At 39.3% G+C, this 25374-nt stretch overlaps 1 protein-coding gene and 1 pseudogene across 4 annotated transcripts in view; one reads left to right on the forward strand and one right to left on the reverse strand.

The window, feature by feature from the left end:
* Window positions 1-24454, reverse strand: part of LOC309629539 (armadillo repeat-containing protein 1 pseudogene) — a 150674-nt pseudogene extending 126220 nt beyond the window's left edge. Inside the window, exon 1 of the transcript XR_014249508.1 lies at window positions 1139-24454. The product of XR_014249508.1 is annotated as an armadillo repeat-containing protein 1 pseudogene (transcript). The remainder of the gene's footprint in view (window positions 1-1138) is intronic.
* The window catches only part of CPNE4 (copine 4), a 611710-nt gene that overhangs the window by 178287 nt on the left and 408049 nt on the right, over window positions 1-25374 (forward strand). The window lies entirely within an intron of this gene.

The following is a 25374-nucleotide window of genomic DNA, read 5'->3' on the forward strand; positions in this document are numbered from 1 at the left end:
CATAATTGATATCTAGTCTGATAACGTTGTGGTCAGAAGAGATACTTGATATGATTTCAATTTTCTTAAATTTACCATGGCTTGATTTGTGACCCAAGATATGATCTATCCTGGAGAATGTTCCATGAGCATTTGTGAAAAAAGTATATTCTGTTGTTTTTGGATGCAATGTCCTATAAATATCAATTAAGTCCATCTTGTTTAATGTATCATTTAAGGCTTGTGTTTCCTTGTTTATTTTCATTTTGGATGATCTGTCCATTGGTGAAAGTGAGGTGTTAAACTCCCCTACTCTTATTGTGTTACTGTCAATTTCCCCTTTTATGGTTGTTAGCATTTGTCTTATGTATTGAGGTGCTCCTATGTTGGGTGCATAAATATTTACAATTATTATATCTTCTTCTTGGATTGATCCCTTGATCATTATGTAGTGTCCTTCTTTGTCTGTTGTAATAGTCTTTATTTTAAAGTTTATTTTGTCTGATATGAGAATTGCTGCTCCAGCTTTCTTTTGATTTCCATTTGCATGGAATATCTTTTTCCATCCCCTCACTTTCACTCTGTATGTGTCCCTAGGTTTGAAGTGAGTCTCTTGTAGACAGCGTATATACCAGTCTTGTTTTTGTATCCATTCAACCAGGCTATGTCTTTTGGTGGGAGCATTTAATCCCTTTACATTTAAGGTAGTTATTGATATGTATGTTCCTAGTACCATTTTCTTAATTGCTTTGGGTTTGTTATTGTATGTCTTTCCTTCTCTTGAGTTTCCTGCTTAGAGAAGTTCCTTTAGCATTTGTTGTAGAGCTGGTTTGGTGGTGCTGAATTCTCTTAACTTTTGCTTGTCTGTAAAGGTTTTAATTTCTCCATCGATTCTGAATGAGATCCTTGCTGGTTAGAGTAATCTTGGTTGTAGGTTTTTCCCTTTCATCACTTTAAATATGTCCTGCCACTCCCTTCTGGCTTGCAGAGTTTGTGCTGAAAGATCAGCTGTTAACCTTATAGGGATTCCCTTGTATGTTATTTGTTACATTTCCCTTGCTGCTTTTAATATTTTTCCTTTGTATTTAATTTTTGATAGTTTTATAATATGTGTCTTGGCATGTTTCTTTGGATTTTTCCTGTATGGGACTCTCTGTACTTCCTGGACTTGGGCGGCGACTTCCTTTCTCATGTTAGGGAAGTTTTCAACTATAATCTCTTCAAATATTTTCTCAGTCCCTTTTTGTTTCTCTTCTTCTTCTGGGACCCTTATAATTCGAAAGTTGGTATGTTTAATGTTGTCCCAGAGGTCCCTGAGACTGTCCTCAATTCTTTTCATTCTTTTTTCTTTATTCTGCTCTGTGGTAGTTATTTCTACTATTTTATCTTCCAGGTCACTTATCCGTTCTTCTGCCTCAGTTATTCTGCTATTGACTCCTTCTAGGGAATTTTTAATTTCATATATTGTGTTGTTCATCATTGCTTGTTTGCTCTTTAGTTCTTCTAGGTCCTTGTTAAACATATCTTGTATTTTCTCCATTCTGTTTCCAAGATTTTTGATCATCTTTACTATCATTGCTCTGAATTTCCTCTTCATTTGTTTGTTCTGGTGTGTTTTTACCTTACTCCTTCATCTGCTCTGTATTTCTCTGTCTCCTCATTTTGCTTAACTTACTGTGTTTGGGGTCTGCTTTTCGCAGGCTGCAGGTTCATAGTTCCCATTGGTTTTGGTGTCTGCCCCGAGTGGCTAAGGTTGATTTAGTGTGTTTGTAGGCTTCCTGGTGGAGGGGACTGGTGCCTGTGTTCTGGTGGTTGAAACTGGATCTTGTCTTTCTGGTGGGCAGGACTGCATTTGGTGGTGTGTTTTGGGTTGTCTTTGAACTTATTATGATTTTTGGCAGCCTCTCTGCTAATGGGTGGGCTTGTGTTCCTGTCTTGGTAGTTGTTGGCAAAGGGTGTCCAGCACTGTACTTGCTGGTTGTTGAGTGGAGCTAGGTCTTAGTGTTGAGATGGAGATCTCTGTGAGAGCTTTCGCTTTTTGATATTACGTGGGGCCAGGGGTCTCTCATCGACCAATGTCCTGAACTCGACTCTCCCATTTCAGAGGCTCAGGCCTGACACCCGGCTGGATCACCAAGCCTCTTTTGGGAAGTCTGAGGCCTTCTGGTAGCATTCAGTATGTGTTCTGTAGGAGCTGTTCCACCTGTAGATGTATTTTTGATGTATTTGTGGGAAAGAAGGTGATTTCCACATCTTACTCCTCCACCATCTTGAAGGTCCCTGCCAAAGCAATCTTTGTGGAAGTCCAGGAGTCCAGCAGAGAAGTTCCAGCACAGCCCTTTTGGGAAGTCTGAGGTCTTCTGCCAGCATTCAGTATGTGTTCTGTAGGAGTTGTTCCACATGTAGATGTATTTGTGATGTATCTTTGGAGGGGAAGGTGATCTCCACGTCTTACTTCTGCCATCTTGAAGGTCCCCCTGTGCTTTTTGTAATAGCATTCCAACTGGGAAAAGACCCTGTTATGCCCTAGTTTACAGCTCAGGTTACTACTGCAATAATTATAACTACCTTCTGATGCCCAGCTCATATGCAGGGGAACTGCTTGCTTTTTAAATTGGCTGTAGCATGTTTGCAGTGGAAGAGAACATTTGATTCCTAAAGTGTATCATAAAAATGTAAGCCTGATAGTTAGACTCAAAAGGACCTACAATCTGACCTTCTGTGCTGTTAATGGTATTAAGAGTCAGTAAGAATACATAGTAGTTTGTGTCTCTTATTCCCCTTCCCCAATGTTTCCCCTCCCCCCTTCCATCTCCCCACTGGTAACCACTAGCTTGTTCTCTGTATCTGTGAGTCTGTTTTTGTCTTGCTATATACATTCCTTTGTTTTACTTTTTAGATTCCACATGTAAGTGATAACATACAGTATTTGTCTTTCTCTGACTTATTTCACTAAGCATAATTCTCACTACGTCCATCCACGTTATTGTAAATGGCAGAATTTCATTCTTTTTTATGGTAGAGTAGTATTTCTTTGTATATATATATATACCACATCTTTTTTATCCATTAAGGATATATGTACAGCACAGGGAATTATAATTATTATTTTTTAGTAACTTTAAATGGAGTGTAACCTATCAAAATACTCAATCTCTTTGCTGTAACACTGAAACTAATCTAATATTGTAAATCAACTGTACTTCAAAAAAAGAGTTGATGAGGATAAATCTGTGTCTCTGAAATACTGGGAATCAATTGTTCTGAAATGTAGAACAGATTGTTGCTCTTTGCAGACCAGCAGGGTTTGAAGTGTATGTTTAAGGGCTGAGGAGATGGAGAGGATGCTTTTTGTTTCCTCTCAGAGTATAAAGATGAGATGGTAAACCTTCTAGTAAATCTTTAATGACCATGATTGTAACTGTCAAAAGGAAGGAAAGGAAAACTTGTAGCTTGGAAATACATTCCCAGTGGAGAGTTTCAGACCTATCATTTAATTTCTCTAATTTAATTCATACCCATTTTTTAAATCCCCCTGTACCTGCTCCTGGCCATTTAATGGTGACAGTATGTGGTACAGTTCAGTGTGCTGATAATTTAAAACACATTTTGTCTTCCAGTGAAGGGTGGAAATATTTCCCCCTGGCTTCTAGTGAGTGCTGATATTCACTAACTCCCAGGCACTAAACTTCATATGCAAATGGAATAAATTAACACTTCTCAGGGATTCACAAGGCAAGAGCCCTTATGAACTGGAGCCTTTTATTCAGTTCCCTGGGCACCTGGATGCTCTCCATGAAGCAGAGCTACACTCCTGATACTGTGGCCCTTGGCAGAGATCTTGTAGATGGCAGAGTAATTGTTCTCATTGGAAAAAGCCAAATGATTGCCCACACTGCTAGGATGTTGCCAATCACCTTTAATTCCAGTTTTCCATTTAATCTTAATACATAGTTATTGAGTTCCTCCATAGGAAGCTCTAAGTAATTCTCAGGATGAATTACCCTTGGATCAATTCCATATGAAAGCATGTTATGATGAATCATATGCTTTGGTGGATTGTTGGTAATAATAATTGTTAGTAATAATTAGTGTGGTTATATCTAACACATTAATTGTCAGTGGATGTTAATGCAAGATTATTATTGTTTATAATAATAATGTATCCATATAATACTTTACATTCACAAAGCCCATCTACTTAAGTTATTTCATTTACTTCTCATAATAGCCCTGTAAAAAGGTGGCACAGACATTGAAATTAACCCTAGCACGTACTGAGTACTATGAAAAAGACATCTTTTGTGTCCTCAAAGACCTCAGAGTCTAGTAGAATGCAGCCCATCTCAGAGCCAGAGGCCTGGAGCCTTAGATGGTCATGTGAACTTGAGAAAGTGGGCTCAAAACAAGGTCCTAAATTAAACCTTTTCCTTTCCTTCAATGTGTGGTGGATAGACCATTTCAAGCGTGCCTTGGCTACTTTTATATGGGGTGGAACTAAAAATCAATCATTCCTCCATCCCTCCACTATTCCCCATGTTCTCTCCCCACTCCCCATCTACCCAGATGTAGGGTCTGGATACCATCTGATCCAGCATCCCTACTGGCAGTACAGAGGAGAAATATGGGTCCACAATGGTGGCCTTGCCCACTCCCAAATAAGTGGGCTATGAACTTTTTTCAGCAATTCTTTGTTGGCTAGAGGGCTCATGGAGGAGTTCTGTGGAACAAGTTTCTTTCATGCTTGGGTAAATAGTGAGGCAGCATCCTTTTGTGTATGGAGCCAGGAGGATAGAGTCCAAAATAGCAGCTTCACCTATACCTGAGATTTTCAATTTCCTATTGCTCCAAAATGCTAGAATTTTATGAAAATGGGTCAGACAATATGAACATTTAGGTGATAACAAAATAAAGTAGCCATCTCTAATTGTTGATACCAGCTATGTATTCGTCATTTTACATATTTTCCTTCTAATCCTCACAACTACCCTGCAATGCAGACTTTATTAACCAGGTAAGGAAACTGAGGCTTGGGCAGAATTAATAAGTCACCAGGTCGTACAACTAGTCAATAGTAAAGCTGGAATCTGGTTGATTCTAAAACCCATATTATCTCTATTTTACCAGAGGTCACAAATTTAAAGCTAAAGGCCTCTATCTAATCTCCAGGCATAGTTTATCTGGCCTTCATGTGTTTAAACAAGTTTTGTACTGGTTGACAAAACTTAAAGATCAGGGGATTTTTCATAAAACTCCAGATTTTTTCTTTTGCCAGGAAATCTGGCAACATGGAGCCTTTAGTTCTTGTACAGTGATGGTCAGCATCTGCCCCTACCCAGAATCCAAGTGTGTCCTTGTGCTCACTCCTAGCCAGCCTCCTTCACTCACTGGGATGGCTCCAATGGCCCCTGGAGGTGTTTGAGTTCAGACCACGCTCCTGCAATCCCTGGGCTGGGCCTCTGAAACATAGCTAACCGCTCAGTTGTGGACTCAGACAAGAGCTGAAAAATGAAAATTAAGTCAATTAAAGCATTCCCTCTGGGTATCACAAACAAGTTCCTTTCTCAAAAGATTTTCTGTTCACACTTTGCTGACTGGCAGTGTTTGAGTGGCTAACACCAAGCATGACGGGTGATAAAAAACAACAGTTTTCTTCAGTTGTTCACAAAGTTTCCACTGTGGTTTCACATCAAACTCCCATTTGGGAAAACTTTGATGTTGCTTTCCACCTCCCCCTTAACACGTCCTAATGACAATAGTTTCTTTTCTTAAAAAAAAAAAAAAAAAGAAGAAGTTGATTTTGGTGATATTAGAAATCTTATCCTGAGCACTGAATAGAAAAGAAAACAAAATGAAATATTAGAACCAGAAAATGTTTCCTTCCTGCTGCTGGAAGTTACATCCCTGTGACCAGAGACTGTGGTGTTATGATGCTCACTCCAAAAATGATGCACTTGGATGAAAGGGAAGATTACTGGATTGTGTAATATGTGACTAAGTAGCTTTCTTATCATTGAAATCTCCAAGTTGTCAATGTTATAATGTCTGAGAGCAGAATCACACAAGATGGGAAATTTGGGGCTACAAATGAGAAAAAGAAACAATTGGAACTGAAATCCTATTTTCACTGCTTATTCTCTTGGGGGCCCAGAAGATGATTTATCAGCTGGAAGGATAATGTCAGGTCTCCTACAAAGAAGAGAGCACTGTGATGTGGGCTTCACTGCCTCCTTAGCTTGAAGAACTGGCAAGACACACTCTGGACACTCAGACTCAACAGTGGTTGCCATGGGTTTTTGTAATGTGTCTTGAGTCCCATGTTGAGTGTTTGGAAGATGGAATACAGGCCAGGGATAGAACGTGAGGAGGCATCTATGATTTAGAGCTCTCTGCCTCTAGCTCAAACCACCTGCAACATTTCAAAGGAGATATTTTCAACACCTTTTCTGGGCCCCACTTTTTAATGTTTTTCTAGTCACTATTGATAATCATCATCTTAAAATTACCTTTCCTTTGTAATTTCAATCAATTGTATCTTTTTTTATTAAGTGTAGTTGTGGTTTATTAATAATGATACCTTAAATATATTGAGAGTAGGCATGCAGTGTATCAGGCACTCTCTTAAGCACTTTACATGTGTCATCATATGTAATTATCAAAACAACCCTACAAATTGTCCTATGTAGATATTTTATAAAGAGGCACAGAAGAATTAAGCAACTTACTCAAGGGTCACACAAGTCAGTCATAAGTGAAGGAGCTGTGACAAATTGAACCCAGTCTGTCTGACTGCAGACGGTGCTGCCAGGATCCATCACTGCCCATCTCTAAGAATAATGTGTCCCAGTCCCTGAGTGCTGTGTGCCGTGTGCTGAGTTTTTACATGCATATTCATAGAATTCTCATGACAGTGTTAGCAGATAGGAACTGTGATTACCCATTTTATAGGTGAGAAAACTGACACTCACATAGGAAAGGTACATGTCGAAGCTCACAAGACTAGTAAGAAATGGTCTTGGGACTTGAACTCAGATCTTCATGTCTCCAGTGCCCGTGGAGGTAGAGTAACACCCATAAGGCCACTAGTCTTTAAAATGAACATGTTTTTCCTCCTTAGAAAAGGCAAGAATTCATTTAAAACTGATTGCATTTATTTTTAATAGAAATTAAATTTGTTTGGGGGCTGATATTTAAAACATCCACCACAACCCCAGTTTATATGGTTTCAGCCTGACCTCCTAGTGGTTCATGATGGTGCGTGGCAGAGTGGTTCAGAGCTCAGACTGTGGAGCCAGGCTGCCCAGATTTAAGTCCTAACCCAGTCATTATTAGCTGTGCTAATAGGCAAATTACCTAGCCCTTTCTGTGCCTCAGTTTCCTCATCTATAAGATGGGTATCATATTGGTACCTTTCATATGGAGATGATTATGAGATTAAATGAATCAGCTCAGGTAGAGTGGTTAGGACAGTCATGAGGTGCACCACACGTCAATGGTGTGACCTTGGAAAGCCTCCTAACCCCTCCAAGCCTCTCACACCACCTCCTTTCTAAACGGTTGTCATTAGGATTGAATGATTGGCTGGCAGGATAGTGAGCATGCTGATGCTATAGACTCTGGAATTGGACCACTTGGGTCATCTATGACCTTACACAGAAGCCTCACCTTCCCTGACCCTGCATTCTCTCCATCTGCTACATGGAGGTATCAATGAAACCTGCTCCATGGATTTACTATAAGGGTAAAATGAGATGATACCTAAGAATTCCTTAACAGAGTACCTGGGGCATAGTGAGTGCTTAATAGACATTAAATGTTATTATGCTTAAAGCATATAATGTGTGCAAAACTAATGTGGTTAGCACATTACCTAGGACCCCGTATGCAGAAGATGTTATCAGGTAACACCTACATGATGTGTGTTTAATGCCAGCAACAAGCTTTTGGTCTGCTGCCCAGCCCAAGTATTCTTGGTCCCATTTGTCTGTGTTAAAATAAGAGAACTTTCAGTCAAAAATTTTGGCAGGTCTCTAAGTTTCCCCCAAGCCTCTGACTAGCCACTTTGATCGATCTGTTTTGGCTCTCCTGGTAGGGAATTATCCAAGCCTCTTCCTCCCCTGCACTCCCTGCATTTTGAAGAAGACAAATAGGCTTGGAGCAATTTCATTTCACTTGTCCATGTTCTCTAATCTGTGGATGGGAATAAGAGAGGCCGTGCTGATAACCTTGCCTTTCCATCTTTGCTTCTGTACCAACATCAGCCAGCACTGTTTGGCAGTCTTAGAAGAGAAGTGACAAGAAAATTCCTCCTTCTGGAAGCTCCAGATGTTCTTGGGGTCAGTTTATAGGCTAATTAAATATTTTATCTTGATTCAAGCTCAGAAAAGTTCAACTGCCTATCTTGGTTAGTCTGTTTTCAAATACTTGATATTTCAAGAACCTCTTCCCACCTGAGAATTCAGTCTTAGATATTTTCTTCTTGAGTGTGAAGACTAGTTCTTCTTGTTAAAAGATTACAGTTTGGGAACTGTGTGTGGAAGCAAGAAAATTTGGTACCTTTTAAACACCCCCTTTGAATTCCAACCGTTTCAGAACAACTTCTGAGGAACTGGGATTTTTGGTAGGATAGCCTACGTAAGCCTGTCCATCTTGAAGATTTGCTTTTCCAGCTCCAATTACTACCATTGCATAACAATCACCCTAAAATTTAGCAGCTTAAAACAACCATTTTATTAATCTCATGGATTCTGTGACTTCAGACAGGTCACAGTGGGTCTGGCTTACCCCTGATTCACAGCATCCAGGGCCTCAGCTGGGAAGACTAGAGGGCTGGCAGGATTTGAGGCTTGGGTTCAAATCATCTGAAGGTCCTTCACTCTCATGTCAGGCTGGGACTTCCGACTAGAGCATCTGCATGTGGCCTTCCATGCATGGTGATCTCAGGACAATAAGAAGAGTGTCGAATGTTTGCCATCCAGTTAAGCCATGGACGATAAAAGTTGAAGTCTCTCTTCTGGTTCTAGACACCGTTTTAAGAATAATGCATAGGGGCTTCCCTGGTGGTGCAGTGGTTGAGAATCTGCCTGCCAATGCAGGGGACACAGGTTCGAGCCCTGGTCTGGGAGGATCCCACATGCCGCGGAGCAGCTAGGCCCGTGAGCCACAACTACTGAGCCTGCGCGTCTGGAGCCTGTGCTCCGCAACAAGAGAGGCCGCGATAGTGAGAGGTCCGCGCACCGCGATGAAGAGTGGCCCCTGCTCGCCGCAACTAGAGAAAGCCCTCGCGCAGAAACGAAGACCCAACACAGCCAAAAATAAATAAATAAATAAATTTATTTAAAAAAAAAAGAATAATGCATAAATGCTACCACGACTAGATAAGAAGAAGAAGAAAAGGAATAAAAAAGAGCAACTTGTATCTGCATAGCCCTTCCACAATTCTTTTCATAGCTTCCTCACAACAACTTATGAAAGTCAGTACTATTATTTTTACTGCCAATCTGCAGATGAGAACCTGAGATTCAGAGATGTCATAATAACATTTCCAAGGTCATATAGTCAATATATGTGGTACCTGCTCTCTAAAATCCTCTGACTTCCAAGTTTGGGATCCTTTGGTTGCATCATGAATCCTCTCCGACTGATGTTCATGATTCTAACCCTGCCCCTTTCTGAGAAACCAGTACACCTATGGCTGTGGGAACCAGTTGAGCCCACACACAACTCTCTCCATCCCTTTGCTACTTGATCCCTTTCTTGCCCACTCCCTACCTGCTGCCTTGAAATTTGCCCAACCACATTTTCCAATCCTAATAAGTATTTTCCACAATAATTTGCTGGCAAGAGACCCATAGGTGAGTTTATTCCATGGGTGAGCCATGATTCACCTACCAGCCCACTAATGGTGCACATGTAAGTGGTTCATTTTTTGATTCATTTAGCAAACACTTATTGAGTTCCTACTATGTGCAAGGCACTCTGCCTTCCATGGGCTGGGAGAATGGCAGGGAGTAACACATGGTTACTTTTGTGCTTTTGTGCAAGTGAACAGAATAGAAAATAAACAATGAATGTATAATCTGTTGTCAGGTAGTGGTGAGTGCTTTGAAGAAGAATGAAGCAGGGAAGAGGGTGGAGAATGCTGAGGACACCAGTTTAAAAATTATGGTTAAGGAAGGCTTCTCTGAGGTATCAACATTTGCACAGGAAATTAAGCCAGTAACGGAGTGAGCCATCTGGTTACAGGGAAAGAGTGTTCTAAAGAAGGATGAGCAGAGGCCATGACACAATGACACAGGTTTGCTGACCTATTTAAGGAATAGCAGGGAAGCAGGATGGATAGAATAAAAGAAAAGAAATTGAGTTATTTGTAGTGAGGTGGTTGGAGTTAGAGTCTGTCATATAGAGTGAAGTAAGTCAGAAAGAGAAAAACAAATACAGTATGCGAACACATATATATGGAATCTAAGGAAAAAAAAAAAAAGGTCATGAAGAACCTAGTGGCAAGACGGGAATAAAGACACAGACCTACTAGAGAATGGACTTGAGGATATGGGGAGGGGGAAGGGTAAGATGTGACAAAGTGAGAAAGTGGCATGGACATATATACACTACCAAACGTAAAATAGATAGCTAGTGGGAAGCAACCGCATAGCACAGGGAGATCAGCTCTGTGCTTTGTGACCACCTAGAGGGGTGGGATAGGGAGTGTGGGAGGGAGGGAGATGCAAGAGGGAAGAGATATGGGAACATATGTATATGTATAACTGATTCACTTTGTTATAAAGCAGAAACTAACACACCATTGTAAAGCAATTATACTCCAATAAAGATGTTAATAAATAAATAAATAAATAAAACAATGAGGTTAAAAATGTATGGTTGAGAGGAAATGGTGTGAGGAGGCAGCTAGGGGCCAGGTTGTGTAGGGACTTACAGGCCACAGTAGAGATCCTGGGGGGTTTCTAGATTTTATTCCAAACGTGGAGGGCAATGGAATTCTTGGAGCAGGGAAGTGATTGGCATTTTAAGAGATAACGCTCTTTGTTGTTGGGCCAGACAGTGTACAGAGACTACGTTTGTCCAAGGGATAGATATGATAGTTTGGAGCAGGTGGTAACCGTGGAGAAGAGGAGAAGTGGTTGGAAATGAGCTGTATTTAAAAAATAGACTATAAAATTTGCTGATGGATAGGATGTAGGGTATGAGAAAAAGGGAGGAATCAAGCCCGATTCCAGAGGTCTAAGCACCTAAGTCAACGATGACAATGCTTGGGGAAGAGCGGGCGTGATAATAATTCTACAGTGAACATGCTTCTAGCAGTGAGAGGCAGGGACAGTGTGGCTAAAAACCATCTATGTTTGAATCCCAGCTCTATTATTTATCAGCTGTAAGGTCTTACCCAAGTCAGTTACTTCCATTTTCTTACCTGTATAATGGAGATGATAAAATTACCTACATTGTAGGGTTGTTTGGAGGATTTAATACACAACAGTACCTAGCACTTAACTGCCAGCCATCAGTGTCATTATAAACATAATTCTGTTAACATTTAGATTGTTGTCTTAGGGGAAGTGTTGGATCAAATGATATACACACATGTTAAGCTTTTAAAATTACCTAATTCCCTATCTGGAATGATCATACCCATATGCTCCTACCAGCAAACTGTGAAATGAAAAGGAGGTCCATTGTTAAGAATATGTTTTTAAATAGAACAGCTTAACTCCTGGGTTTACCCAGGTTAACTCCTGGGTAATGTTTTGTTAAACATTATTTAACAAAAATGTTTTAGATATTTAGCAATTAAGATATAGACTCCCCAGACCTTTGTTGTCGCCAACTGCCCCAGTCACAGAGGGAGGCTTTCTTTGGTATGGCGTGACTCGAAGTCACTTAAGGGATTCTAATCATATTTCTGTCCTTTTTCTCCCAAAATTATCTTTATATTAATATGTGTATTAATTATTAATATAATATAATATGCCTGATATAATAATAAAATACTAATAAATTAAAACATAACTGTTAATACGTTTTTACTAGTATACAGTGTGTGTGCGTGTGTGTGTGGGTTTGTAAGAGTGAGAGCTCGAACAAGGGAGATGTGGGTTGTGTGTGTGTGTAAGGACTGGAGACTGAATCCAAACATCTCTAGGTTGTCATCTCTAATTCTGAACGATCACTGTGCTTGATGTTGTGCTTTATTTAAAGAGAGAGAGAGAAATTGATTTAATAACCTGTCACATTATACAACACAAGAAGAAAACTAGGGAAGAAAAAGCACTCTAGTATTCTTAGTGGGAAGAAAAATATTGTGACAGCTCCATGGAGGAATCTTTGTGCAGAGAAAACTGGTAGAAATTATGGTGGTGAGTTGAGGATCTTAGGAAAATATACTGCTTCCATGGAATAAATGTGACCACTACACCACAGAGCTTTACATTATAGAAGACTATTTCCCTCTCTTATGTAAGGGGAGTAAGAAAATAGAAACTTCGATTGTTCCTTCTCTTTTTCTAATTCCTTAAAATAATTTATTCCATCATCATTTCCTCTGGGGTTTCTGAAATATTCTATTTAACTGAGGTGGGACAGAATAACAACAAATTATGATAACAATATGATAAAATTGTAAAATTTAATCAAGAGAATTTAATATCTTAGTGTAAATGCTGGCATTTGGGAGAAGTCAGTTTGTATGTTAGTGAACAGATATATGTGAGGGAATAATACCTTCCAGCCACCAGGAAGACACCTATTGTTGAATAAGTTGGGTTTGTTGCTCTTTGTCACAAGTGAGAACACTCTCCTTGGGGAACTCCGAGGCATCTTAGTAAGAGAGTTTAAGAAAGGACTTAATTGAATTTGGGCTATCGTTAGGTGATTTGGGGAGAATTTAAGGAAGGACAACTTTACTCTGGATTGGATGGAAGCCAGGACAATTCTGTAATTGAGTACCCTAATAGACCTTATCTAGGAGGGAAGAATAGACCAAGGTTGAAGCTATAATCAATAAAGAAGCATCAGTCGATCATTTAACCAGGATGGGAGATGTTTGGTCATTTTTGTGGTTTGGACAGTGTTTATGTTTTTCTCTGGCTCCAGCATGATTATGGAGCAGTCTATTTTTTGTCTTGCTCCATCATGGCCTTGTGTTATATTGGTGTTCTGTGAAAGTGTTTTGTTCCACAGGACACTAAAATCTATCTGTACGTGCCACGCCAGCTCCTAGCAACACCAAGGTCAAGCTGATAGCACCAAGTCTTCTCACCAAGCCAGCTCCCAGATGTCAGGGGATGCTTTCCTCTGGCTCAGAGTGAAAACCAGGAGTTAAGCTGTTCTATTTAAAAAACATATTCTTAACAATGGACCAACTTATTGACTAAGCAAAGTATCAATCATAACATGTCTTGAATCCAAACAAAACGACCTTTTATTTCTCAGCTGTCCTTATTATCCAAAGAATGATAATTAGGATATTTATCATTCTTAAATGATAATTAAGAATGATAATGATTATTATCCAAAGAATGATGTCCAATGTATGTAGATTCTATAAGTTAATTTTACTTCTTCAATTTAACCCCAAATCTCCCTTATATATTTTTTTTCTCTAGCTCCCTTATTAGATGTAAAATTCCCAGGAGCTCTTTTGAAAACATTCAAGTTTCTGCTAATCCTTTCTATAGAAATCTCTTTAAGAAATATCCTAAGTCCATCAGACAAAGCATGCATTTTCACAAGAGATCTGGGCAGGAGAATTCTTTTTTTTTTTGAAGATGAGATAGATGGCTTAATTTCTATCCCATTTATTAAGCCAGCTCTAGGGGGAAAGTTATTTTCCAAAAGCTGCATTTTATAAACATCACCTGGTCACTGACATTCATTCAACAAATGACTAATGAATATCTGCCATGTGCCATGCACCCTCCTTGCCACTGGATAGCAGAATTGACAATTATGGTCCCTGTCTTCATAAAACTCATATTTCTCAAAGGACAGGAAAATGTGTGAACCAAAATATTCTTTCAAAGCTTAGAGGAGTCAGAGGAAAGTATATTTGACTCTAGATTGGGAAAAGGAGCCAGGGAGGGTTTTATAAAGGAGATGTGACTTAACTAGATCTTAGGTGATGAGTCTGCCAGGTAGATAAAATAAGGAATAACATTGCTTAAAAAGGGAAAAATTATGCTATGCTATGCAAAAGACTGACTTCAATAGGATCAGGCAACCCCTACCAATCACCAAGCCTGGATAATTCTGATAAATTGTTCTTGATAGGACTTTATGAAAGGACCATCATCTTCTTGGCTAGAGCTCTTCCTAAGCCATACTCCAAGAAGAGAATATCTCTTCTATTTTTAAAGACCTTTTGAGAAGGGAGTCCACAGTCATCCTGGGAGGTCCATGGCTTTGAGTCACAGAACCTTATTAGCACAGATGGTGTTCAACAGCTCTCAGCGGGAGGAGGAAGGGATGTTCCAGGAGGGATCAGGGGCTAGTTTTGAGGGTTTAATACTTTGAACAGGAAATAACCCTGATGCAGCCGTGAGCTGGAGTTTAGATTGCTTATGTGCCAGGATTTTCCCATGAATATAAAACAGGAGACTGGATATGGTAATGTCAGATGAAACAGCTAACTTCTTTTACCTCATGAGATCCTGGGGAACAATGGGGGAGCTTAAGAAAAAAACTCATTAGTGGAAGTAGATTTCTGTTAGTCACAAGATTTCAGCCTGAGTTACACGCACTCTTATTCATGTATTCTCCTATAGTGTTCCACACTCCCTTTCTTCACTTCACTTAATCATATTTTTGTCTCTCAGACAATCTCACATACTTTGTGTGGTTTGCACTCACTGACAAACTCAAACTCTGAGTCTGTCTGTGTTTTCTACAAACACACACACATACACTTACACACTTTTAGATCCAATTCATAGTTAACTCTTGTTAGTGAGCTTATTACCAAATGAAACTGAGCCAAAAAGTCAAACAGTAGGAGACAGTCTCAGTCATACTTTTCATGGAATCTTCCAGAATAAACAAATGACTTTTCTAGGTGTTCTTTATTCTGGAACCTAGGGTGAGGCAAGGTAAGATCCATAAGGGCGAGACTTTGATCTATCTTACTCATCACTGAATTTCCAGCTCCTAAAATAATGTCTGGTACTTAGTAGGCACTAAACGGATGTTTGAATGTATAGTTGAATGGGGTTTCCTCTTGCTTGTAGAGATTGTTGGTGTTTCATCACTGCTGAATTTGATCATTTAGAAGTTCTTCTGTAGAGATCAGTGTACCCTATCTAGTTGTGGCATGTTTGTTCTTAATGGGAATATCTTATTTCTTGATAGCATATGGGTTGAGTTGTTTGAATCATCTAGCTGGTGTGAAATTTTGTTTCAGTCTGTCTTTGGGGAAACAGCCTCTGATAATTATTTTAGGTAAACTTTTAATTTTACAAGTCATAAGTGTACAGATCAAGATATTTTCAGAAAATGGATCCAACTGTAGAACCAGCACTTAGATTAATAAACAGAACATCAGCAGAACCACAGAGCCCCTCTTGTGCCTTCTTCTATTTACTACCCCTCCACCTGTGTCATGAGTAACCACTATGCTGACTTCTAACAGCATTGATAGCTTTTGCTGATCTTCAACTTTTACACAAATAGAGCGTGCAGTGTGTATTTTTTAGTGTCGAGCTTCTTCCATTGAGCATTATATTTGTGAGATTCTTGATATTGCATGTAGTCTGGTTCATTCTCATTGCTGTATACCATTCTGTTGTATGGATATACCCCAATCGATTTATCCATTCAGCTGCTGATAGACATTTGGGTTATATCCATTTTAGGGCTCTTATGAATAATGCTGCTATGAACATTCTTAGGGATGATTTTTGATGAGTATATTGATGTGTTGCTTTTGGTTAAATACCTAGGAGTATGATTACTGGGTCATAAGGTGAGTAAAGGATTAGCTTTAGTAGATACTTCCAAACAGTTTTGCAAAATGGTTGTACAAAAGTACACTCCCATCATTAGTGTATGAGAGTTCTAATTGCTCCACATCTTCTTCAGCATTTGATATTATTTCCTCTCTTTTTCATCTTAGCTATTCAGGTAATGTGTAGTCCTAGATCACTGGAATTTTAATTGAATAAGATTAAATGAATAAGAAGATGAGCACTTTCATATATTTGTTGGGCATAAACATTTTATTTAAAGGTTTGGTTTTTTTTAGTTGTATCTCTATTGTGCAAATACATTCCCAGACCCAACAGTCACTCTCTTTTCAACCTATTTTTAATTCAGTCCCACAGTAGTTGTTACAATAATAAACAGGGTAATTCTTAGCTATCACAGTCATTTTTGCTATCACTCTTATTGTGGAACTTCACACTCTTAAAATTATTGCTTATATTATTGATTACTATTTATATTATTGATATATCTTTCTATTCAAAGTGCTATTCCTGACTCATAATTGTTGTAATCATCATCCACAGTACATCATTAGGCTTTATAGTAAACCACATTACATCTCTGTACCAGCTAAGAATGCTTTCAGCTGTGAGAAAAGGAGGCTAGAGGGTTTTGAACAAATAGGGGTTCATTTTTCTCATATAATAAGAAGTTTTTGGTGTTGGGTCAGCTACTCCACATCACTGTCAGGGGTTGAGATTTTTCTGCATTTTCTTTGTGCCACTCTTAGTAAGTTTATTGGGTGTTCTTTCCTGTAGTTGTTGCCTCCTGCACACAAGACAGTTGTTGAATTGCCAAATATGATGCCTACATTCTAGACAGGAAAAATGGGGGTGGACGGAAGGCTATGCCATCCATGTCTAAAACCCTTTTCTAGTGGGCATAGTTTTGTCCCCAGAATCCTGATCTGCATACATTTTAGGGATCACTTGATGGTAACAATGTCACTGGTTACTACTAGATGCAAGGGAAGCTGGGAGATTAGTGGTTGGCTTTGTAGCCTGTAAAGCAGAAGACAAGAGAGAAGGGTGTTGGTTTGGTGTCAAGGAAACAAAATACAGTGTCTGCTGTAGACTGTTAGAAAAAAGAAGGCACAAACAGAGGCTAAAGAGGGGTTGATACAATCAACCCCTCTTTAGCCTTGAAGAAAATATAACTAGAATGGCTTTTAACAAGGTAGATAATGTTCTTTCCTGATGCTCGTGCACTTTATACCTGGTGCTCAGAGCTTGATTTAGGGAGCACTTGCCATGTTGTCCCTAGCTGTTCCTTCTGATTAGTGACGTCCCACACATGGTTCATTAGACTCTGCCACCTTCTGTCAGTTACCACACAGATTAACCATTAATAAAATTGATGATAAAACACACACAGACACACACTTTCTATGAAAAGGGGGGAAAGAAACACCTCATAGCAATAAACAATTCTCACAAAAAATGAAAGTCTTGCCTTCCATTTGGTTGTAATTGGAATTTTGTATAAGTTAGATAAATATTATTTGCTTTTGCCTTTTACTGGTAAATATGGGACCCTGTTTGTCTGTGGAAAAGTAGAACTTTTTTTTAAACTGTACTAGTGAGAAAAGAAAATGAAAATACCAACCAACAAAAATCCAACAGGCTGTTTAAAGTTTTTTAAAGCACAGTGAAATTTCTCATGATGAGGCAAAATGGTTATTATTTTAAAATTGTTTTCCACCTTTATTGAGGTATGATTGACAAATAAAAGTTATATATATTTATATTGTACAATGTAATTTTTTAAGGTGTATGATGTGATGATTTAATACATGTATACATTGTGAAGTGATACCACAATCAAGTCAATTAACACATCCATCACCTCATGTAGTTACTTTAATTCGTGTGTTTGGTGAGAACACTTAAGATATGCTCTTTTAGAAAATTTCAAGTATACAATAAAGTATTATTAACTATGATCACCATGCTGTACCTTAGGTCCCCAGAAGTTATTCATCTTATAACTGAAAGTTTGCACCCATTGACCAACATGTCCACTGTTGGTCTACTCTCTGGTTCTATGAGTTTGACTCTTTTAGATTCCACATATAAGTGAGATCATATAGTATTTATTTTTCTGTGTCTGGCTTATTTCACTTAGCATAATGTCCTCCGGGTTTATCCATGTTGTCATAATAGCAGGATTTCCTTCTTTTCTATGACTCGTGTGTGTGAATCCACATATATATGTATATATAAATGTTCATATATATAGATACGTTCATATATATGTATATATACACATATATACATATACACAGTGACATATATATCAATTTTCTTTATTCATTCATTCATTTATAGAGACTCAGGTTGCTTCCATATCTTGGATACTGTGAATAATGCTGCAGTAAACATAGGAGTGCAGATATCTCTTCAAGATACTGATTTCATTTCTTCTGGATGTATACGCAGAAGTGGGCTCGCACGACCGTATATAGTAGTTCTATTTTTAATTTTTTGAGAAACCTCCATACTGTTTTCCATAGTGGCTGTACCAATTTACATTCCCACCAATATGCATCAGCGTTCCTTTTTCTCCACATCCTTGCCAACACTTACTATTTCCTGTCTTTTTGATAATAGCCATTCTAACAGGTGTGAGGTGATATCTCACTGTGGTTTTGATTTGCATTTTTCTGATGATTAATTATGTTGAGAACTTTTTTATAAACCTGCTGGCCATTTGTATGTCTTCTTTGAAAAAATGTCTGTTCAGGTCCTTTGCTCATTTTTTAAATTACGTTACTTGTTTTGTTTGCTATTGAGTTGTATGAATTACTTATGTATTTTGGATATTAACCTCTTATCAGATATATGGTTTACAAATATTTTATCCTATTCCATCGGTTGACTTTTCATTTTGTGGATTACTTTCTTTGTTGTACAGAGCTTTTTAGTTTGATATAGTCTCACTTGTTTAGTTTTTACTTTTGTTGCCTTTGCTTGTGGTGTCAAATCCAAAAAAATCATTGTCAAGACCAGTGTCAAGGAGCTCACCCCCTATGTTTTCTTCTAGAAGCTTTATGGTTTCAGGTCTTATATTTAAGTCTTTAATCCATTCCAAGTTAATTTTTGTGTATGATGGGAGACAAAGGTCCAATATCATTTTCTTGCATGTAGGTGTGCAGTTTTCTCATCATCACTTATTGAAGAGACTATCCTTTTTCCATTGCGTATTCTTGGCACCCTTGTCAGAAAATAGTTAACCTTATACACGTGTTTTTTTTAAATCTGGGATCTCTATTCTGTTCCATTGAGTTATGTGTCTGTTTTTATGGCAGTACTGTACTGTCTTCACTATTATAGCTTTGTATCAATTTGAAATCAGGAAGTATGTCTCCAGCTTTGTTCTTCCTCCTCAAGATTGCTTTAGCTATTTGGTGTCTTCTGTGGTTCCATGCAAAATTTAGGATTGTTTTCTGTTTTTGTGAAAAATGCCATTGGAATTTTATTAGGCATTACATTGAATCTGTAGATTGCTTTGGATAGTACAGGCATTTTAACAATATTAATTCTTCCAATCCATTAACATGAGATCTTTTTCTATTTATTTGTGTCTTCCTCAATTTCTTTCTTAAATGTCTTATAGTTTTTAGTTTACTGGTCTTTCACCTCCTGGGTTAAATTTTTCCTAAATATTCTTTTCATTTTGATGCTATTGTAAATGGGATTTTTTTTCTTAATTTCCTTTTTGGATAGTTTGTTGTTAGTATATAGAAATACAAGATCTTATATTCTGTAGAGAGTTTGGGTCTGACAGTAGAGATAGGTATGTGGGAAATATTCATCAATAGTATATATGTAATTTCCCTTTTTTGCTTGATTTGTTTTAAGCCAGAATCTTTCCAAATTTTCCCATTGTTACAAGGAACTACAGATGTGAATTTTTTTTTAATTTTATTTATTTATTTATGGCTGTGTTGGGTCTTCGTTTCTGTGCGAGGGCTTTCTCTAGTTGTGGCAAGTGGGGGCCACTCTTCATCGCGGTGCGCGGGCCTCTCACTATCACGGCCTCTCCTGCTGCGGAGCACAGGCTCCAGACGCGCAGGCTCAGCAATTGTGGCTCACGGGCCTAGTTGCTCCGCGGCACGTGGGATCCTCCCAGACCAGGGCTCGAACCCGTGTCCCCTGCATTGGCAGGCAGATTCCCAACCACTGCGCCACCAGGGAAGCCCCAGATGTGAATTTTTAAGTTTAATTCTTTACCATAAAGTTGTAGTTAACTGTTTTCAATGAAACATCTTTGCAAATGAAATGAGCATATTAAATATAACAAGAAAATGAAGTAGTATCGTTTTCTTTTAGATTAAATCCAATATGTATATAGTACTTTCATATATATCGGTCCATTTAATTTCTACAGCAACTCTGCCAAGTTAGTGGTGTTATCTTAATTTATAACTGAAGAAATCAGAGCTCAGAGACCTTATGATTTTGCCAAGGTCACACAGCCAACAAAAGGGGTCTTCTTACGTCCAACTCTGCAGCATCCTCTGAGCACTTTAAGAATTTAGGAGAGGAAAGGAAGTGGAATTTCTCAAAATAATCCATTTAAAATGTACCATAATATCTTGAGGCCTGGGACTCTGTCCATTCCCTGTCTTATTCCCAGTGTTTGGGCCAGTGCCTGGAATGCTGTAGGTGCTCAACAAACATTCATCAAATAAACAATGGAATGAATAAATGGTTTTAAAACTAAAGTAGTTTTAAAATTAAGGTGAAGTGGTCAAATGGTGCATTCTACACTGGACAGCTACTGTCCTATGGAGGTCGAGGCCTAGCCAGACAGAGATTTTGGGGATGGGCATCATCCCCCACTCTTTCCATAGTCTTATGGGCCAGCTATTTCCTCAAGGTGGCCTTGGTGAGGGAGAGGAGGGGGAAGCGAGAGACAAGCAGCAAACAAGGAAGTTGAGGAGTCAGAGAGAAGGTACAGAGCTCTCCCTGTACCTTCCACCTGCCCCCAGTGTCCAATACATACCTTACCCATAACTCTCACTTGCTGAATTGAGAGGTCCATTTAGGGGTAGTCCCTCTTCTAGAGTGTGAGCTCCTCAGGGAGAGAGATTGGGCATTTGCCATTACTGAATTCCCAGCACTGCTGCAAAAGTCAGTGTTGCTTTTCGCCCCCAGCTTTATTAAGGTCTGATTAACAAATAAGAATTGTATATATTTAGGTTTTACAACATGATGTTTTAAAAGTCAGTGTTTCATAGATATTTGTGAACACAAATGAGGCACACCAATGTACTAAAAGAAACCTTTTTCATGCAAAAAATTTTATCCTGTGTAAGTGAAGTTCCATGACTACCAGGTACCTCAGAGTGGTCTAAAGGTCTAGTTACATAGTCAGGGAAGTAGGGCTTGATCTAAAAGATCAGGATATCAAGAAGAGGGGTAGAAGTATTAGCGTGTTGTAAAGGCAGGTTTCTCTGGCCGAATCTCAGAACTCAGCTTTGCCAGAGTCATTATTTTCATCCTCCATTGTGTCAATCAGGGTCCAGTCAGAAGAAAGAAACTACATGTTATTTTAAGAGATAGAATTTAATATAAGGAATGGTTTAGTAGGAATTGAAGATATGAAAGGGCAAATAGGAGACACTACGGCATCAAAACGATAGCAACTGAAAGAAGCAGACTTTGCCCTTAGGGTTGGGAGAATGGAGAGGAAAAATGGACTAAAACCCAGATCTCTGAGGAGATGGTGTCATGTCCCTGAAGGGTGTGACAAGCTGGTTCTGTGTGTGTTGGAAAAACTGCAAAGCAGATTCAGCAGCTCCCAAGGGAAGAAGTGTCTTTGTTGGAGTGAGAAGTGTTGGTGGGGGAAGATTGCTGATGCTCCTGGGTTGTGGGAGCCAGTCCCTTCCTCTTCCACCTCCAGACTCCTCATTACCTCTAGGGACCCTGCTTGGCAGAGATTAACAGGGATCCAGCTGCCAAAGCAGACAGTGGTTTTCAGAGTTCCCAGATTCGACATCACAAAGTCATGTAGAAGGGTGGGTTTGAAACTTAGAGGCAAGAGTTTAATAATCGGCAAACCCACCTACCTTCCCCAAGCTGTCAGCCACAGAGTATGAGTGTCTGCAATTATTCCACAAGACAGCTAAGTTCCTACATTGGCCACTGCTAATACCTAATCAAGTTTCATCCTAGTGGTCCTAGGTAGTTTTCAGGAGTGGATAGAGCAAAATGAGATGGGTCTTCTGAAAATTCATCTGCCCAACAAATGTTTATTTATTGCCCTGCTCTAGGTCTGGGAGACATACAAGTGAAAAGACGTGGTTCCAGACATCTGAGAGTTCCCAATCTTGTGATAGATAAAGTAAACGAATTATACCATAGTGTGATAAGAGCAATGATTTCATTAAAATGAGTGCTGTAGAGTCATGAAAGATGGCATCTCTATTCATTTTTTATCGCTGTGCAGGACTTTACCCTAAGCCTTAGTGGCTTAAAGCAACAAAAATCATTTATTATCTCACATTTCCTATGGGTAAAGGATTTAGGCAGGGCACCTCAGAGGTAGTTTGTCCCTACTCCACAATGTCTGGAGTCTTTGCTAGAAAATTTGAAGGCTAAGGGCTGAAATCATTTGAAACCTCTTTCACTCACATGTGTTGGTTGGGAGCCTATCTAAGACTGTTGCTCAGAGCACCTACATGTGGACTCTTCATATGGTCTGAGCTTCCTCAAAACATCGTGTCTGGGTTCCCAAGGTAATTATCCCAAGAGAGAGCCGGGCAGATGCTACATTGCCTTTTATGACCTAGTCTCACATGTCATGCACTTCCATCACAATGTTTTTTTCTGAGATATTACAAAGGTCTACCCAGGTCAAGGTAGGGGAACCAATTTCTCACCTCTCTATGGAGAAATGTCAATGTCATGATATAAGGAAGGGCATGTGGGGCAGGATATATATCAGTGCAGTCATTTTGGAAAATGTCATCTCCCACAAGATCTAACTCAGCCCATGGTTAGGGTACAAGGTAGCCAGAAAACATTCTTAGAGGTGATGGCATTCCTGCTGGATTCTGAAGGCCCAGAAGGATTTTTCCAATGAAGAAGAGAGGATGGTTATTTCAGATAAAAGGTAAAGTCAAAGTCCCAGAGGTATGAGGTAGATTTATGTCTAGAAAATTTCCTGTAGTTCATTGTGTTTAGTTTTCTTTGAATGGTAGGGACTGAGCTTACCAAGTCTTTCTCTCTCAGAAGAGAGACGTGGTTTCAACTGTCAGGCTGATGATGTTACTCCTGAGAGGAATGGAGTCTGGCATTGTGAGGTTAGTCTCCCAACTCTCCTCCTCACTTTTTCTCTGTCTGGACCCACAGAAATTGTTAAGATGCTCTGGGTAGTCAGTTTCCTATTGCCACAGGACCGTACATGTTTCCAGGGTCTGAGAGTGAAATGGTAGGGAAGGAAATGTCAGTATATCAGCAGCCCTGCTCCAGACCTGTTCACCTGGCCCTTTGCAGCATTCTGAAGAATGTTCTCGATGCTGACAACCAAGAATACAGTCCTCTTCTGAAGATCTCTTCAGTCCTTATTAGTATATCTTATTGCAATCCCCTCAACTCTTCTGATTAGGAAATATCCCAACTTATCCTTATTTTCTAACCAAGATCACCTCCTGGGAGCACGCCCTCCTGTTCTGTCTTAACTCGGCAAAGTTGTACAGCAGTTAGCCACCATCAGCTTGAAAGTGCCCCTTACAAATATCTTCATGTTGCTGGTTCTTTCCCCCTTATCCTCCCTACTTTGTCCAGGGACCAGTTTCAATCTCTGCAATATTTCTTTATTCTTTTGTTCCTTTACATCTCTTTTGCCCTCACTCTAGAGATTTAGAATTTTCTTCCTGGACTATTAAAGTGGTTTAATAATTGGTCTCCCAACCTCTTGTCTTTTCCCACTCCCCACCACACTTAGCATCACTAGGACCTCTTCACAGAGGTCGTTAAGCTTTGTTGGTTTTCCCTAGGCGGCATTAATTGAATTGCCCCTCCACCTTCTCTCCTCCAGGCTGGATGGCTCCATGTCCCCAGAGGTGCCCCCCCTGTGCATCTCTAACATGGCTTAGTGTGATGTCTGCTGCTGAGTCAAATGATTTCTAAATAGAAACCTTCTGGTTTCTGGCACCGTCATTAATTAGCATCCATTCTCAGAACATTTAAAAGAAATTAGTTGGGAGAACAATGTGCTCCCAACAAAACTAATGAAACTTGGAAATTGGTTACATTAAAAAATAAATAAGTAAGTGCAGCCCTTGCTGGTTAACTGCTTATGCAGAGTTTATCAAACGTCCCTCTTCTTGCCTTCCCATTTTTGTCCCTTGATCCTCTCACCCACTGCCTTCTTGTCCTCTCCCCTCAGAATTATGACTACTTGTCTTTTAAAGATCACACTGTGTCCTGTTCATACCTGATTGATTATTAGCAGCTGCAGCCCTCATACCATCAATTTAAGCTGCAGCCCTCATACCATCAATTTAAGCCCAGACTGCCTCTGTTGACAAAGTTGGTTTCTCCCCAAAGGTAGTGACCATGTCTTATGTGTCCCTCTAAACTGTAATTATAGCACAATGTGTGACACGTAGTTGAATATTTAATGACTAAATGAACAAATTACTAGTAAGAAGTGTTATTTTGCCCACTTTGGGTAAGACAGCCAAATGGGACCTAGGATAGTATCTTGTCCTGATCCCACTGAGATGATCCTGGACAGTTGCCCATGCTGTTCATTCTGCTGAGGACACTCTTCTCGTCGTCCAGGTCATCTCCTACTCATCGTGAGTAGATCTTAGCTTAGTTGTCATTTCTTTGCAAAACCTTCCCTAACACCCTCCTGCCAAACTTCAATCACCCTTCCTTCCTTACCAAGTGAGGGACTCCTGTATATTCTTCCTTATACTTTTCATGTTATAGGAAATGCATATTTTACTGTTTACCTATTAATTATCTACATTCAGCTTCAAACTGTGTGCCCCACAAGACAAAGGTCCATATATATCTTTTATTCATCATATTCCCGACACCAAAGAGAGTGTCTGGCATACTGCAGGCTCTTGATAAATAAGAATACAAGTATGTAGGAATGATTAATAAAGTCAGGACCCTTTTGGGGGTCTTGGAATAATGTTCTCTCCCCTTTCCTTCTCCCAACATAGAACTGTACCATCTATATAGCTAAAATTGTGCTATGGAAAAAATAAAACCACAATAAGATATATACAACGCCTTGTACAAAAAACCAGTAACGTCTTTTATTTATACTTTTGTCTAAGCATATTCCATTATTGTAAAATATGCAGAAGTGGAGGATACATGGCCCACAAGTTTTCCTTAAATTGAAAAGCTGAGCTCACAGTGAGCTTTGGCATCT

Source organism: Balaenoptera borealis, assembly GCF_965194805.1.
Source record: "Balaenoptera borealis genome assembly, chromosome: 5".
Classification (NCBI taxonomy): domain Eukaryota; kingdom Metazoa; phylum Chordata; class Mammalia; order Artiodactyla; family Balaenopteridae; genus Balaenoptera; species Balaenoptera borealis.